The 17,116-nt window shown below is 38.5% G+C and overlaps 1 protein-coding gene and 1 pseudogene across 1 annotated transcript in view; both read right to left on the bottom strand.

The window, feature by feature from the left end:
- Positions 1-17,116, bottom strand: part of MACROD2 (mono-ADP ribosylhydrolase 2) — a 2,149,518-nt gene that overhangs the window by 367,583 nt on the left and 1,764,819 nt on the right. The window lies entirely within an intron of this gene.
- LOC136157769 (zinc finger CCCH domain-containing protein 15 pseudogene) lies at positions 9,818-11,777 on the bottom strand (annotated as a pseudogene).

Raw genomic sequence — 17,116 nt, 5'->3', positions numbered from 1 at the left:
CATGAAATAGAGCATGTTGACAGTCCCCTTCTGATTTCTCATGGAAAGTGTTAAACTCTGGCATGGAAACTCTGAAAGAATCAACTTCCTCATATCTTCCAGAAAAACCACCTAAGCAGTGGCTTCTGTTAAACGAAATTAAAGGCATTTCAGCTTTTATTAAAACCAATTTATCTTTATTAAAACAATTTTATCACATTCATTATGAGTCAGACAAACAAATACATTACTCATTAGTGGTGACACCATGGGCTTCTGTGCACAAATATTTCAATTAAAATCTCAAATTGTTCAGTTAAAACTCACTTTTATTGTTGCTGCAATTCAAGATAATGATTGGTATATTTTCCCAGATTTGAGCTATTTTGCCACCCTAACCAAGAACATTATGAAAAATGAGTGGAACTGAATATATTTATTTGAATCACACCCAGAAAAGGGTATGTGTGTATTAAAGAAAACACTTGCAAAGGTATGTCAGTACAGTCCATTAATTAAAGGGAATTCTTACAGAGAGACATATCCTAGGAATAATAATAAGAGAAACAAGAAATAATATTGGAGGGACAGGAAATAGGTTCATGGCATCCTGTGAAGATAATTTTTATTTTATTTTCTGAAGGTATCACGATTACTCACTCTACTTTCAGGGAACAAAATAAGTATCAGAAAAACACCTCACACAGAGTCCACTATCTTTCCTAATGCCTCATCTATTTCCTAGCAAATTTATTTTAATCACATGAAGCTTACTAACAGGGTGACCCAGGATGAATTATGTAACCTCTCCTTGTCTCTGGCTTGTTGACCTTCATCAGTTATGGCGACCTAGCTGGATAGTTGGAGGGCTGTCTGAAGCTTGGAATATGACTTTAAGTTCCATAGATCTCCAATTTGCTGACTCTTACACAGACCCTGGACCTTCCAGCTTGCACTTCTGTCTTCGATCATTCCTCTAACGCACCCCTGCCAACCTCATGCAGCATGCCAACCTCTGCCAGGGCTTGGCACCTTTGCAAAGAGCACTGACACTAATATTCTACTTTCTCACAGGTCAAAGTCCCTTTCATCCTCCAAAACACACCCTGCAAAGTTTGCCTGACATTCCTGCTCCTCTCTCTCCCTCACATCAGAGTTAAATACTCCTCCCATGTGTTTCTGCAGTGATCTGTAGACAACTCTCCTCTAACACAAATGTCTTAGTACGTAATTCTTGGTACTTGTATTTTCCTGACTCGACAATGCTCCTTGAAACCTATGTCCTATTCAACACCTAATGGCCTTTAATGGTTGTCATACGTGGATCTCCTTTTGATCTACGGTTGTCCCTAAAGTCTCAAGGTGACAGAATTTGAATTCTAGTAAGGAAATAAGACAACCTCAGATATGTGGATGATATCACTCTAGTGGCAGAAAGCAAAGAGGAACTAAAGAGCCTCCTGATGAGGGTGAAGGAGGAGAGTGAAAGAGTTGGCTTATAACTAAATATTAAAAAAACAAGATCATGGCATCTGGTCCCATTACTTCAAGTCAAATAGAAGGGGAAAAGGTGGAAATAGTGACAGATTTCCTCTTTGGGGGCTCTAAAATCACTGTGGATGGTGACTGCAGCCATGAAATCAGAAGACAATTGCTTCTTGGCAGGAAAGCTATGACAAACCTAGACAGTGTGTTGAAAAGCAGAGACATTACTCTGCAGACAAAGATCTGTAGAATCAAGGCTATGGTCCTTCCCAGTGGTCATGTACGGTTGTGAGAGCTGGATTGTAAAGAAGGAAGAGCACCAAAGAATTGATGCCTTTGAATTGTGGTTCTGGATAAGACTCCTGAGAGTCCCTTGGACATCAAGTAGATCAAACGAGTCAGTTTTAAGGGAAATCAACCCTGTATATTCATTGGAAGGACTGACACTGAAGCTGAAACTTCAGCATTTTGTCACCTAAAGTCCCTGATGCTGGGAAAGATTGAGGGCAGAAGAAGAAGAGGGGATCAGTGGATGAAATGACTGGATGGCATCACCGATACAATGGACTTGAACTTGGGCAAGCTTCAGGAGATGGTGAGGGACAGGGAGGCCTGGCATGCTGCAGTCCTTGGGGTTGCAAAGAGTCTGACACGACTGAACAACAAACAACAACAAGGAAATAAGACAGAAATCCAGATAATGGAAACAAAATGATATCTCTCCCCTAGTTCAAGTCCTAATTATCATAACTATTAGTGTGTTTATGTCTATGCAATGCACATGGTTGAGGGTGAATTGGAATTAGCATGCCTACATACAATACAGAAGAGTTACTGAGAGCATGCAGTCTAGCACTAGCCTATCAGGGTATTATCTCTAGGTTGTTCTCAATGATTTGATGACCCAGGATAAGTCATTCAATCTCTTCTTGCCTCTGTCCCATCATCTGTAAAATGGAGAGAAAGAAAGTGCCTACTCCATAGGATTGCTGTGGATGGAGATGTTTCATGTAAAGAATCTAAGTCCATGTTGGCACATATTGAGGACTAGACAAATGCTAAGAACTGGTATTGTCATCAATATCCTTGTTTTTATTGTTAAATTTTCCCACCTAGAGGTGTGAGCATGAGAATGTTAACTTCACTAACCCATCAGATTTAAGAAAATTTTCCTTAGCTATAAAAGAAAATAGGATGGAAAGCAAAGAGTTAGATTATAGTATCTTTTGAGATTTCTTTACTTATCAGGCATGCCATAGAGATAGGAAAAGAAACATAAAAATACTAGTCTCTTCTGAGTTTGCTAGACACTAGAGTTTTGTAGAAGAGATCTCTGGAAATCTGAATAAGAACATATTTTGTAAAATTAAGCCTCTTTTGTGTACAGATACTGCTCCAGACATTGGGAATGCAGTGATGAACTTGAGATACCTTCAAGCAACTTTTATCCTGAAGCTGGTTTTAATTATCTTTTGCTATTTCCCTATACATCATAACCTAGATAATGGGTGTAAAACTATACTAAGCAGCTGTTCTTATTTTTACCTTTTTTTCTTTTATTCCCAGTTGTACATCTGCAGTTAGAGTCATTAAAGTTGAAAGTGAAAAGTCAGGGAGTCTTATTTTGCAATAGGCAGCCACACCCCTTAACTGTTTAAATGTACTGATTAAGAGGATATATAGAGGACAAGTTGCTCACAGATCCAGTGAGTGGGGAAGTGCCTTTATCAAGGTGATAGCAAAGATATTCTCACAGCATCACATTGGAAACACAACTGCATGAGGGCCTAGGCCAATGGAAGGCTGAGAAAGGGAGACCAGTTCACTGAAATTTTATCTCCTGAGGAAGAATTCGCCCAGTGGTTAGTTCAACAATTTAGTAAACTTTTTCTGAAGTTTTCATTTTGCCACTGCTTCTGTTCATATCTTAGAGAAGGCTAGACAAACTGTGGTAAGTGGTTCTAGGATGATTTGTCACAATTTAAACTGCATTTAAAAGGAAATCTGTACCTTCGTATGTGAAAACAAAGGCAAAGTGATATTGACAGGAAAATTCAAATAGCGATCCTAGCATCAGTCCTACACATTCATAGGTGTCTGCCACATGACAAAAGTGGCAAGGAGCAAATAATGGATTCCTTAGTAAATTTCAAGGAGGCAACTGAATGTCCTTCTAGAAAAGAAATAAAATTGTATCTCTAGCTCATATTTGATAGTAGTAGATCTATTAAACATGTCAATGAGAAAAAACAAGACCACAAAGTTTTTAGAGAAATGATTTGGGATGATATCCTCATGACCTTAGAGTGGGGATAAAGGACTAATATTCAGAATAAAGAAAGAACTCCCAGAAATCAATAAGAAATATCATATGAAATATCAATTAGCACAATGAGGGTGGGGGGAAGGATAAAAGACCTGAAGATATGTTTCACAGAAAGGAAATTCAAGTGACTAACACATGATGATATAGAAATATGCTCAAACTCATTAGTCATTAGAGAACTGCAAGTTAATGATATTGTAAAGTAAAATTATACAACAATTAGCTTCTCAATATATTTTTAAAAATTTGATAATAGCGAATATTGGTGAGAACACGGAACTGGGTTGGAGGTGTCAGCTGGCATAAGTTCTTGGGAAACAGTTTAGCATTATTTGTGTGTGTGTGCTCATTCGGGTCTGACTCCTTGCAAACCTATGGTAGCCCACCAGGCTCCTCTGTTCATTGGATTTTTCAGGCAAGAATACTGGAGTGGGTTGCCATTCCCTTCTCCAGAGGATCTTCCTGATCCAGGGATTGAACCCGCATTTCCTGTGTCCCCTGCATTGGCAAGCAGATATTTTACCACTGAGCCACCTAGTAAAATGTAATATATCTATACCCAGCAATTCCACTCATAGGTAATGGGAGAAATTTGCATATTCCCCAAGAGGCACATGCAGAATTATTCACCATATCAGTACAAGAGCCCTAAACTGGAATAATCCCAAATTCCCGTTAAGAGTAAGATGAATGCAGATATGATGGCAAACTCATTCAATGAAACACATTCTAGGATAATTTCCCATAATTTAAACTGAATTTAAAAGAAAATCTGTACCTTCATATGTAAAAACAAAGATATATTGACAAAAGAATTCCATTAAACAACCTAGCATTAGACCTATATACATACAGACATCTGCTTCATGAAAAAGGTAGCAAGGAGTAAGAGAGGACTTTTTAGTAAACTTCAACGTTAAAGATAGACGATGTATAGATTCAACAACTTTAATGAACCTTACAAATAGGCTTGAACAAAAGGAGCAATTTGGAAAAAGAAAACATAAAATCATAATTCTATTTACATAAGGTTCAAAACCATGAAAAATAAGCTTTTACAGAGGTACATGTAGAAAATTATTATAACAAAAGTCATAAGAGTGTTTACCCTTACGGTGATAATGTAAACAGGTTTCTGTGTTTCTGCTATTTTTGCCAATGATGATGTTTACAAGGAGTATTTATAATTGTTCTTTGACCTGTTTAGAAGTATTTTATGTACTTTTCAGATATATTGCACAAGCCAAACACACACTGCAAGAGGATAAATCAAGTAACAGAAAATTTCCCTAAAATGTGTTATGAAATCATTCTCACTTGACAATAAAAATGATTAATTATATGAACCTAGGAAAGTCTACAAAAATATATGAAAATGTTAATAAGTTTTCTTTTAATTGTGGAAATTTTGATGTTTCTTTTCTTTTTTGTATTTTATGAATTATCTACAATGATGCATATTCACTTACACTAAAAATACATTTATTTTAAAACAATAGAGGCCAAGGAAGGGTTAAGGATGAAAGTATAGCTTAAAATATGTTCAGAAATTTGTCTTTTAGCAAAACGATCATGTAACAGATTTTGGCTAGCAAATCCACAAACATTTGCAAGATAATTCCTACACCATTCCACAAGGTTTGTGAATGAAAAGACAGTAGGCTTTTGAAGAAAAACTGTATAAGCTCGTGTATACATCACTGCAATGCTCTCCAGAAAGCTAAGTACAAGCCAACACCAAGAATGTGCATTTAGGGATGTGGATACGCTCCTGGCAAGCTGATGAAGGTCTCATGCATGCAGGTTACAAGGCATAACATAGACCGGCCGAAAGCTTCCATATGATGGGTTTTGAGGTTTGACATACCAATGTGTGTAAAATGTGTCTGGGTTTTTGGAAATGCTTAATTTTTTCCCTTAACATCTAAGCAAAGCTCAGTGGAAAGATTCAACATGGAGAGAGGAAACATACAACCTCACCATGACTGCTCTAGGGACGAACCTACTAAGCAACGAACAGGATGGTTTTGACAGCTGTACTCACCCATTCATGTTTTAGGAAAGTTAAAACAGAAGTCATGGCTTTATATAAACATCTGTTTTTAACAGGCAATAATTAGGACATGCCTGACTTTTTGTCCCATTGTTGACAAAAGGGTGTAATAAATAGGAAGAGGAACCTCTCAGTGAAGACTCTTGCAGGAATGCTTCTCACTCTCCACAGTCCAGAGTGATCCAAATCAAAGAGCTGATTAAGCTGGCCAGTTCTAGGACAGCAAATCTATGACTGATATGCTAATCAAAACAAAAATTGCATCTCTAATGATGTGTTGATTTTTCAATCAGCCACTGTGTTAAATACAAAGGTGACCTGCTGGGTGGTTGGTTCTATCAATTAAAGCCCTGGGTTAGGGCAGTTTGGGATTATTTTAAAGCAAGGAGAAGAAAAGGGAGGGATTCAATGTTGTATAGAATTTAAAAGAATGAAATTTGGCAAAATGCAGAGACGTGTTTGTGCACCATCAGCAAAGGAATCACAATTTTATGAACAGCCAAGCAACTCAAAATTTATTTTGGGGTGATTAAGTTTAATTTATTAACTGGGCCATTTCACTGAAGCTTGGTTGAAACTGATCATTTTTACTTTTGAGAGTGAAAACTAGTTTTCAGAAGATTCTGTGGGGAAGCTGGTTGGATAGAGTTTCCTTAATTAGGGGAAAAAAAAAAAACATATTACAGCTAATCACCAAATAGATGACTCTAAAGATGCCTATTTTATAAACAGAAACATCCAAAGTTCCATCATGACTCTCATGGCATGTTGAGAACAAGTAAATTTCTAACATTTTGCCCCAGAACATCTTTAGAGTTGGCAAAGTGCATAAATTCTTCTCTGGGAGCTTCTGCCTCAAACCTTGTTCAAAAGTCCTTATAATAGAACTGCCAGTCATTTCAGAGCATACACTGGTTATTTCTTAAGAAATCATCTCCCATAAATTTATGATATTTACAGCCTGAACATGAAATAAATATAGTTTTTGTTCAGTAGCATTCGTGAATAAGCAGTCATATTTCCCTTTCTGTGCACAGAATTAAGAGCTTTGGAAAAGATTCACCTCTGCAGAAGGATAATTTAAAGGACTGCATAGAAAAAAAATTCAGCCCAGTTAGGATTATAAAAGTGTTTCATAATCAGCACTGATGCTAGCTTGAAAAAGGATAATTAGAACCTTTAATGTGCAGAACACCTTTTGAAAATATTTCTGGTGACTAATACTGCCACCTTCAAATTCAAAGAAGGGCCACTGAGCCGAAAGATGATAACCAAGAACCTTAGCCAAGGTCATGTAGAAAAGGGGAGGAAAGATTTCCATTCTTCTCAGATGAACTCTCATGCTCTCATTAGATTTACTGCCATCCTGCCATACAGGTTTGGGGTATAATTTTTCCCCATAAATGTCAAGGATCTGAGAGGGACGCTCCTGGAATGACAGCTGAAAGGGAACACGTCTTACTTCCTCCCCCTGGTAACTGAAGACTGAAAGCCAGCTTTGAGGACAGTTTTGCTGGTCTACTGAGTCCTAAAATGACCTTCGGGAGAATCAGACCGACATCAGACAGACACCCCTCATGAGTACAGGGATCAGTAAACAGAGCTTGGGCTACAGTTTTTTGAAAAAAACATGTTTTCCTGAATGCAAAGTTCTCTACCCCTGTGGCATTACCTGTTGGTAAATATGCAGTTTAAAGAAGAAATGTAACGGTCACTTAAAACTTGTGGTAATAACTAATCTATGGTCAGGAGCCAAGGCTTTTTGGTAGAAATTAAGGCATATGTTGATGCAGGGAAAGGAGACTAAAGAATAATTTGCTCATATGCTAAGAAAACAAAGTGAAGGCGTACACACTGTTGTGTTATTAGGAGAATTCAGTCCACCACAGCGAAGCCTTCCTCTTACTTGTCCTCCTCACTCGCTCTGTCCATCCTCATTGATGTCATTCTTTTCCTGTGAACTATGCCCCATCTCTCCACACCTCTTTAGAACAGAGCTCTTTGAAAGAGTTGCCTGTATTTATGGCTTCCATTTCTTCTCTTCCAGATCTCTCTCTAGCCCACTTTGATCAGGCTCCCTACAATTCTACCAGAACAACTATCCCCAGCATTCTCCATTGACCCAGCTGGGTCGTCAGTCCTCAGGCCAGGATGACAAGCTGTTGTGTGCACGGTATCCCAGTTTTCCTCCTAGCTGCTCCCTTGCGGGTGTATCCTCCTTTCTCAGATGTCTAGATCTAAGCTGTGTGCTCACTGCTCTTTTGTTCTTTAACCCACAGGTTTGTTCTTTAACACACATATCTGCAGGACTCAGACGTTTGGAGAAAAACTTCTGGCACAATCCAATGTGTTACACCTTCCCATTCATTTATCTTCATAGACGATGGAGTCAGATAAATACATGGTTCTGTCCAGCTGTGAACGCAACAGCTCTACCCTCACCTCACACACACGCTGTCACGTTATCAACTAATGATTCTATTTTTGTTTTCAATTGGTTAGCCCTCAAGTCTACAAGGCAAGCAGATGTCTGACATTTAATCAGTGACCCAATTATGGCTTTCTGCTGGCCTCAGCTTATTTTTTAATTTAGGAGAAAATGAATTCAAATTGATTGGGTTTATAGTGAAAAAGAAATTACAACTCTAGTTATTGGTTCTAGCCTTCCCAGGGAAGAAATGACTTAAAAAAAAAAAAAAAAAAAAAAACTTTTCCCCTAAAATTAAAGGGACAAATTAAAAACCATTACAATTATTTCAGAGGATACATTTAGTACCTAATAAAAAAAAGTTACAATCAAGAGATGGTTTCCTCAGTATATGCTGGTTCATAGCTGATCAGAGTATTCTTTTACTAAAAGAGTGGATATGAGGAAGCAATAAAAAAACTGTCCACAAGAAAATGTGAACAGGTCACAGAAAATAATGTTTTGGCCAATAGAGAATTACTTTTCTTTTCCTGTTACTATATTTTCATTCCCTATTACACTTTTCAGGATCTTCAATTCTCGTCTTTTCCTAATCATGGAAAGTTTCTTTTCACCCTTCTTTTCAGATAAGACCTGTTAGAAGGTGTTACAAAGGATAAGGCCTAAAAGTGTCCAGAGAAGAAAACCGGTTGATGGTTTTCATTGTTAGATTGGATTCTCCTCTGTCTCTTTTGTTGCTTCTTGTTAAAAGCAGAATCATCTTGTGATGAGAGAAATAAAAAAATAAGGTGACTTAACAACAACAAAAGTTTTTAAAGCACTGTAAATAGAATTGGTGATAAAGTATAAAGCCTGTGGACCTTTCTTAAAAAACTGTCTTGACTACAAAAGGCAATGCCCCCTGCTGGTCTCCTGAAAAGTGAAAGTCGCTCATTCACATCAGACTCTGCGACACCCTGGACTATATAAAATTCTCCAGGTCAGAACACTGGAGTGGGTAGCCTTTCCCTTCTCCAAGGGATGTTCCCAACCCAGGTCTCCCTCAATGCAGGAGGATCTTTACCAGCTGAGCCATGAGGGAAGCCCAAGAATACTGGAGTGGGTAGCCTATCCCTTCTCCAGGGGACCTTACCGACCCAGGAATCGAACCAGGGTCTCCTGCATTGCAGGCAGATTCTTTATCAGCGGAGCTGTGAGGGAAGCCCTGAGAGTATGTGTATTAATCCTTTAACTCCTCTGCAGCTCCCCAGATGGGCTTGTTGGCGCCTTTCCAAGTCAATCTGTGAAATACAGGGAAGGGTCTGGAACATTTAGTCGTAATGAGAATGGGAACATGTATTTAGAATTAGCTATGTTTAAAACACTTTCAACTGGCTGAAAAATCCATGTTTCTGGAGAATGAGACATCTGCTAGAGAATAAAACCATCCATTGTGGGATTCTGGCTTCAATAGTTTGCAAAAGAAGTCTTTTAACTGGAAAATAGCGTCAATGATAAATTGATGACAAAACATTTTTTTATGTGTGCAGATATTTGGGGGCAAGTCTTTTTTTTTTTTGGAATTTATTGTATCACTGTTTTTATTTACAACTTTATTGGCAAAAAAGAAAAGGGAGTGGTTTCAAACAGTTTAACACAGGGCATTGCAGTTGATCCTATCAGATTAATGAAGTTTCATTTTAAATGTCCATCTAATTGTCCAAAGATATACAATACTGAATCTGCATATGCAGTTTCCTTGATGAAGTACAGGCTCATATCTTAGGCAGTCTTTTAAACATATAAATACAAAGGAAATAGAATCACTCATTAAAAATTGCCTTAAATGAAGGGTAATTTAAATTTATGTTGTCCTTGTAACAACATATGCCCAATGAAAATCAAAAGCTGGAAAAGCAATTTACACTTCCTACTTGAGTGGACAATTACAACCATCAATCATTTTCTGCAATGACCATTTATCTTTAATTTATCATGAACTACTCTGAACTTACTCTGAGATGTAGCCAAAGTTAGAAAACAAGATGTAGGGAGAATATTCCTCTTTTGGAGGAAGTAAGCCCTCCATAATCAGCATGGGAAACAAACATCCTGTTGCAGAGTTTTAGGTGGAAAAAAATTAATGTAGTCAATTTCAACTCATGCTGAGCTGGCTCAATTTTTTCATTGACTTGTTTGGTGTCATTCTTGTAAATCAAGTGTGTTTAATTCTTCTTCTAGGTCATCCAAATCTTCCCCAGTAAACAGATTTGCATCCACAGGAACAACATCGATGGCTCCATTTTCCTGTCCTTCCCCTTCCTTGTCCTCTTCCAAATCACTTCTCTCACCATTTTCAGCTCTACCTCCGGAAGCTTCACTTAATTTGTTTTCATCCTTTTCTGAAGTATATGTGCTGAATCTTTCAAGACTGGCTACAGTAATATCTGTCTCATCTACATCTCTTGGGATGTACAGGCTTAAATCTATGTGATTTATGCTCACTGAATCATCAACCTCATCACCACCTGTTCCCTGGGTGTAACGGGTAACATCAGCTTCCTCATCATCGTCGTCAACCTGTTCAGGACGAAATTCAAACACCTCACGACCACTGATCACTAATGCTTTCCCAGTTTTGAAGTCTGCTTTCCTTCTTTCTATATCTTGCTCAAGTTTATCAATCTTTTCTTATCTTTTTCTTTTCTTCCATGCAAGAAAAGATTCTAGAGTGATTTTGGTAACATTTGGACCTAGGGCAGAACGCTCTCTTTCAATTAGATCTTCTAATGAAATTTCATCCTCTTTCTCTTCTTTCTTTTTATCTTTTTTCAAGACAAATCCAGGAGGAAGTGCATGACGATACATGAAAATATCACCCCCTCCAGGACATACCCAAAACCAGCCATATTTGTTGTTTTCAATAGCTTCAAGGAAATGTTTGCACACTATATGAGTTTTTGGTTTTTCCTTTTCCACCTCACCGTGCTTCTTGTTCACAACTTCTTCCTGTTTTTTCTCATCCCAATTATCCATAGTATCTTTTTCAAGCTCTTCATCTCTTGCATCAATGTAAACGCTTTGCTTTTCACATTTTCTCTCCAGATTCAAGTCATGAGAGAACTTACACTTATCTCCTCTAGTACACTGTCCTTGCTTGAAGAATGTACATACTACAGATTTGGAATCTGCGCCTTTACTTATTTTTTGAGCAGCAACTACAGGTTTGAACAACTCATTTAGCTCTCGTAATTCTTTTTTCTTGTCATCTTTCTTCAACTTCTTTTCAGCTTCACTTTGTGCTACCTGATGTGGATTCTGTTGACCAAATTTAACTTGATGAGTGACAGCCTTGATAAACTTCTGTTGCTTTGCTCCTTTCTTATTCTTCAGACCAAAAGTTTTGTCTTCGATAATCTTCTCCTTCTTTTTCTGCTCCGCCTTTTTGCTGCCCCCCGCTTGAACCTGTTTCTTGGGGGGCATTGCGGAAAAAGGTTGCGCCGGCCAGACTTAAGCGCAGCTGGACTCCCTCAGGGACTCTGGCCCCGCGGTAGGAAAAGGAGGAAGACACGCTGGGGCAAGTCTTTATTTACTTTTTTCTTAATGACAGTCACTTCTGTGGGCTGGTAGAAAGGATTAGCAGAGATAACCTCTTTGCCCAGTAACTGTAATGAATGAAGACCACACACAGTTTATCTGCTGTGATATTGAAATGTAAAGTCCTGTAACACCTTGCATAATTTGGAGTAAAAATAACAAAATACTGTGTAGAGTAGTACTCTAGAAACTGTTTGCATAATCTTAATGAAATGGTTTATTACTGTATGTGTGTTGAATTTGAATGAAGCAGAATATCAGTCTTTAATCTTTTTATAAAATGAGGGTGATAAAATGATCTACCTCCAAAGACTGTGATAAGTAAAAGACAAACAACAAAAACATCAAGCCCTTAGTTTAGAATGTGGTATTAGAATAAGCTCTTAATAATTAGCAGCAATTATCAATATTATTTGATTAAGAGATACAATACTATATACAATTAGCAAGTGTCTCAACATGAAGTGCTGATAGAGTGTATTAATCTAACAAACAACATGCCACTTTTTTTAACTTATTATTTTTAATTGGAGGATGACTGCTTTACAATGCTGTGTTGGTTTTTGCCACACAAAAGTGTGAATCAGCCATAAGTATACGTATGTCCTCTCCCTCTGGAACCTCCCTTCAAATTCCTAACCCCATTCCACTCCCCCAGCAAGAAGGGAAAAAAGTCCCCAAGGGACGCTAAGAATCGCCGTAGTTGACTAGCGTTCCCTCTGGGCAGTGGTGACCCTTGACAGACAAATCTGTCCACATGACCTAAAGACAGTACTCTATCACATTTTGAAACAATGCTCAAAATCAGTCTTCAAGTTAATTTTTTAGAATCACACAAAAAGTAAAGATAATCCAAAGTGGACTTGGTTTTCTCAGCATTGTTCAATAATTGAATATAGTAGAATTTTATTCATAAACCTATATGCTAGCAAAGAAGCCAAAGTGACTAATTAATTTCTAATATAAATCTTTAAGATCTTGACATTGTGTCTTCAACAACATCTTGTGTCTTCAATAACATCTTAACTGGCATTTTCCTGTAACTATACCAATGTGTACATAATTAAAATTACAGTACATGGTTGAGCAGGTTTGAATTCAAATTAACCAGGAAACTTCTTGATCTGTTTAAAACTCATGAGCATTTCATTGAAAAAAAAATTGGGAGCTTTAAACAAGCTTTAAATTTAAAATTTGGAAGTATATACACATAAAAGAGATAGGAATACCAGACCACCAGACCTGCCTCCTGAGAAATCTGTATGTAGGTCAGGAAGCAACAGTTAGAACTGGACATGGAACAACAGACTGGTTCCAAACAGGAAAAGGAGTACGTCAGGGCTGTATGTTGTCAGCCTGCTTATTTAACTCATATGCAGAGTACATCATGAGAAATGCTGGGTTGGATGAAGCACAAGCTAGTATCAAGACTGCCAGGAGAAATATCATTCACCTCAGATATGCAGATGACACCACCCTTATGGTAGAGAGTGAAGAGGAACTAAAGAGCCTCTTGATGAGAGTGAAAGAGGAGAGTGAAAAAGTTGGCTTGAAACTCAACATTCAGAAAACTAAGATCATGGCATCTGGTCCCATCACTTCATGGCAAATAGATGGGGAAATAATGGAAACAGTGAGAGACTTTTTTTGGCAGATCCACAATCACTGCAGATGGTGAGTGCAGCCATGAAATTAAAAGATGCTTGTTCACTGGAAGAAAATCTATGACCAACCTAGATAGCATATTAAAAAAACAGACATATTAATTTGTGAACAAAAGTCCATCTAGTCAAAGCTATGGTTTTTTCCAGTAGTCATGTATGGATGTGAGAGTTGGACTATAAAGAAAGCTGAGCACCGAAGGATTGATGCTTTTGAACTGTTGAAGAAGACTATTGAGAGTCCCTTGGACTGCAAGGATATCCAGCCAGTCCATCCTAAAGGAGATCAGTCCTGGGTGTTCATTGGAAGGACTGATCCTGAAGCTGAAACTCTAATACTTTGGCCACCTGATGGGAAAGAGCTGCCTCATTGGAAAAGACCCTGATGCTGGGAAAGATTGAGGGCAGGAGAAGAAGGGGACGATAGAGGGTGAGATGGTTGGATGGCATCATGGACTCGATGGATATAAGTTTGAGTAAGCTCTGGGAGTTGGTGACGGACAGGGAAGCCTGGCATGATGCAGTCCATAGGGTCGCAAAGAGTCGGACACGACTGAGTGAGTGACTGAACTGAACACATAAACTAATTAATGAGATATTATTGTGCGATTTCAGTTGCTCAGTTGTATCCAACACTTTGTGACCTCATGGGCTGTAGCTGACAGTCTTATCTATGGAATTCTCCAGGCAAGAATACTGGCATGGGTTACCATTTCCTACTCCAGGGGATCTTCCTGACCCAGGAATTGAACCCATGTCTCTTGCATTTCCTCTATTGGCAGGCAGATTCTTAAGCACTACACCATCTGGGAAGCCACATATATACATATATATATATATATAGAGAGAGAGAGAGAGAGAGAGAGATAGATATCTCATATATATATATATCATATATTAGCTATACAATATAATATGATATATAATATTATATGATATTGTAATATGTAATATATTATTATATGATATTGTATAGCTAATTAATGTTTTTTATATATATATATATACACATATATATATATAAATATATAATTGACTAACCCTATATTAATTGGCCAGAGTTGGCCAAAAAGTTCACTTAGGATTTTCTGTAACATCTTATGGAAAAACCCAAACAAGTTTTTTAGCCAACCCAATATATGTATAAATGCACACAGTATAACTTTTCCATACATATATGCATATGTATATCATATAAATATACATATTTATATGTACATATACATATATGGCACATATTTATATAAAGATGCTAGGCTTTTCCTCTAGGCATTTTATTGAGGTCTCACAAGATATGCCAACATTTGATTGTGAATTCAAATGAAAGTGATTCATTATGAGGGTTGTGTTAAGAATCCAAAAAGCTGAAAAACTCTACATCTCATTTAGAAACCATCTGACTTGTTTCTATTTTCCCCAAGACTTTTTGTAACAAGAAAGAGCCTATGCCTGATTTCTTAAGCATCTTGGGCTTTGGCTACTTTTTTCTCTTCCCTTCAGCTGCAGATGTAGCAAAAGAGCTGTTGGAAGAAGGTGGCCAACTGTCCTTCAGGAAAGGATTTAAGCTACTCATGTGTCGGTAACAGTACGTGGCAGAAGCCAAGGACTTCTCAGTGGAGCAAAAACTTTCCAATGAACTTTTCTACTTGAGACAGCAGGGGAAGAAGAAAAGAGAAGACTTATAGATTTACTTAAGTCTTAGTTCTCTTGCGTTTGACCACTTGCTCAAGAGCTGAGCAGACCAACAGCTGGCCTAGGATGACTAGATTTTGTTAGTTTGGTTGTTTCTTTTGAATGCACGTAATCAACACACTAACACAGGGAAGGCAGACCATCCTGGGGGCACTTGTTCATACGCCACCACGGTCCCCTCTTCTCCCCACATCTCACTTGTGTGTGTGTGTGTGTGTGCTTATACTAGTGAATGACTCCTGGATCCATACCCCAGCTTCAACACTGCTTTGACCTTCCTTAAATTTAATATCCTCAGCCTGGCCTCCGGGACTCACGGACTGTGAGTTTTCAACATGGCCATTCACTTCTGTGTTGGCCTTCTCACACTGTTGGGGTGAGACCATCTCACTTTGGTGCCTAGTCGCCTACAACCTACCCTTGACCTGACTAGACCAGACCCCATAACCCCGCACCAATATTCATAAAAGATGAAGATTCAGTCATTTCACGAGAACACTGGGGACCAGCCCCTGGATAGTACTGGTCTTTAACTCTAAGTGAAGACACAGACTCTGTATCTTTGGCCAAAGACTTGTCCTGCACTGCCATTGGTCCAGGTGGGCAGAACTGTGTACTTTAAAACATTCTCTGCCTGGATGATAGCTTGGGGGTGCTCCTCTTATCTCCAGGGAATGGTGTCTGGCATTTTAGGATATTGTTAATCTGAGAAAAGATGTGGCACAGAAGTGGTGAGAACCAGACCCTCAGCCAATCTGGATGAGGAATGGTGCCCGAGAGAGGTCAGGTCCCAGGACTTAGGACACATGCAGGTGAAACCTCGATTCACTGCATATTTGATGCAGAATCTTGGGCAACTCACTCAATTGTTTCAGGGCTATTTTTTTTAATTAAAAAGTAAACAAAAAACTATAATGATAGTCTCAAATGGTTGGGCCAGGCTCCCGTCAGGCAAGACATGTGGAGAGGTTTCTGCACTGTCAAAGGGCTAGTGATGCTCTAACATGAGGTAATGAGACTGTAGAAGCTCAGTCTCCCAAGAGTGAAATAGAAAAGCTGGCAAAGGAGACAGGGCCTGGGAGCCCAAATGGGCGCTATACTTTCAAGCCTGGATTGACACAGTAAGTTGCAGGATAGTTCTGGGCTTCTGGATCCTGTATTTTGTAACAACAACTTTCCTGGCACTTGCCTACTCTGTTGGTGATGGGTCTGGAACAGAGTGAAAAACAAGAGGTATAACTAGATCAGCAGAAACCAAATGCAGGTGGGAGCTGACAGAACCCTTGGCAACAACTCAGTCAACTGCGAGAGGTGCCAAGACTCATCAAGGGTCAACACACTATTGCTGTGGGCCAAGCATGGTCTACCACCTGTTTCTATGAATAAAGTTTCACTGGAATACAGTCATGCTTACTGACACTTTGTCAATGGCTGCTTTTACAGGACAAGGCAGAGTTGAGCGACTGTGCCTGTAGCAGCTGGAAGCCTTGCACGCTTCTTCTCTAGGAAAAGTTTGAAGGTGGCTGTTCTATACCTTGTTTCAAACAATTACTCATGATGGGGCAACATCTGAACTATCAGATTACTTTAAATTAGAAAGAGAAATCCTAAAAAAAAAAAAAAAAAAAAAAGAAGCAAACAAACATGGGGCTGAGGTGTCCTCTGGGAATAACATACTTGTTTTGCCTTCTTTTTGAAAAAGAATAATCAACAATCATTGAAGGAATGACAGTTTCTTAGCACGCCAAGAAAGGGAGTAGAAAAAAGCCAAATCAAATGCTTGAAACCCAAGGAGTCGCAGAGAAAAAGAACAGTAGCAATATTTAGGAAATAGCATCAGAGTGCACCCCACTATAGTTGTTCTCTTTTTTCCCTAGGTTTTCTTCATTTTGATTAATTACAAACAAGTACATACT

This window comes from Muntiacus reevesi, chromosome 2, assembly GCF_963930625.1.
Source record: "Muntiacus reevesi chromosome 2, mMunRee1.1, whole genome shotgun sequence".
NCBI lineage: Eukaryota > Metazoa > Chordata > Mammalia > Artiodactyla > Cervidae > Muntiacus > Muntiacus reevesi.
Note: the sequence above shows the minus strand (reverse complement) of the source record. Positions and strands in the feature narration are given on the sequence as shown.